The sequence below is a fragment of the Orycteropus afer genome, unplaced genomic scaffold, assembly GCF_000298275.1.
Source record: "Orycteropus afer afer isolate SDZICR_OR568_19922 unplaced genomic scaffold, OryAfe1.0 scaffold00005, whole genome shotgun sequence".
Classification (NCBI taxonomy): domain Eukaryota; kingdom Metazoa; phylum Chordata; class Mammalia; order Tubulidentata; family Orycteropodidae; genus Orycteropus; species Orycteropus afer.
In genome coordinates, this window is record NW_006921592.1 from 13,490,011 (window position 1) to 13,491,840 (window position 1,830).

Consider the following 1,830-nt stretch of genomic DNA (forward strand, 5'->3'; position numbering starts at 1 on the left):
CTCTCATAGAGTATTTTTAATACTTAAGTGTCCAACATGACCCAAGCATATTTGAGGTACAAATGAAAGTTGTTCAATAACAAAATGGAAATGCTGCAGGGATTCCAATGGTTCTGGGTGTTGGTGAAGAATTGGCCATTCTACTCAGGACCAAAATCTCAGGGGATATCATGCTCAATTGGCACAACATAGTACATAAAAATCTTCTACATCTTACTTCAGTGAGTAGTGACTGGGGTCTGAAAAGCTTTCAAGCAACCATCTAAGATGCAACTACTGCTCTCATCTCATCTGGAGCAAAGAAGAGTGAAGAAAATCAAAGTTGTTTAGAAACAATTAGATAGATAGAAGTTTAGAACATGATAGACCATGAGGACCTCAATCTTCACGACCCTGAGACCAAAACTACATGGTGCCTGGCTACCAATGCCAACCACTCGGAAAGGGATCAAATTGGAGATCCTGGGTAGAATTGGAGCAAAAAAATGGAACAAAATTCAAAAACATGAAAATGACCAGAATTACAGGTCAGATAGAGACTAGTGGAGCCCCCGAGACTATGGCCCCAGGTTATCCTTCGGGTCTAAAAATGGACTCACTTCCATGGATTAGCTTCAGCCCAACCGTAGAAAGACCTACAAGCAGAACACCTACCACAGGGAGATGCAGCCCTTAGATCAGTGTACCATGAGGCATCAGAAGGGCATTCACATGGAGAGAAAGCTGAACAGACAGGAATGTGTAGATAAGAAAGGCACAGGGAAGGGGTAGTCACAGGGAGGCCGGCTTTTTATGGTTAAGGCTGTAATTGGGGCTGGGCAACCAAATGTGCATGAACTGTTGAGAGTAAAACTAATCTGCTTTGTAAATTTGCACCCAAATCACAATAAAAAATTTAAAAATAAATGGACAAAAACAGTTGGGGTTTCTACCACAGAACACTGAGTTTAGGTCTCATAGGCTTAAGCATCTCTTGCTTTTCAGAAGATAGCTTGTAAGGAAAAGATAGCTTGTTAGGAAAAGGCTTTCATTCCATAGACATGGGCACCAGCAGATGAAGACCAGATACCCCATAGCCTTCCCTGAGCCACATCTGAATTATAAGAACTCCATAAAGCAGTTCTGATGGAATGACAGAGTCAACAGTTTGATTTCAGTACATTTTTAATAAAAAATACTTCCACCTTGATCAATCCATGCTCTTCAATTTAAAGCTGAGATTAATTCTCCAAAACACAATGTGGTACAGTATTAACACTTAAAATCATCTTATAACTGCTTGCTTTCATATTTGGCATAACTGCTTCTATTGACCTTTAGATTAAAAATATGTTGGATTATCATGATTGACACTTTTAAAATGACTCATTCTTGCCAAACACAGCATAACAACTTTTTAACATTCCCTTTTCTTTACAACTGCCTCCACTCTCATTATATGAGATATGGCTGTCTTATACATCACCTTTCATTACCTAACATGCTTTTTTTTTTTTTTTAAAGAGTTCAAGAAGATTTACATTTGGAGCTAAATGTTTCAGATTGCTCTTTTGGGTTTCATTATCCCAGTATATCAAAGCAAGTCTGGCCTTGCTACCATGATTCATTGTATGGTTTTTGAACTTAATCATTTACATGAAATGAATATCACATTATCCCCTGAGCTGGATTTCTTTAACAGCCTGCATGACAGGGTACTGTAATGCCTTTGTCAACTCCTGGTTCCCAAGAACTCCATATTGTTAGGGCTTTTGTTAGGATATTTTGTTAATTAGAAAACGGGAAACAGGATGCTTCTAGGTGGAGCTTCAGAACTCCCTAGATAGTACA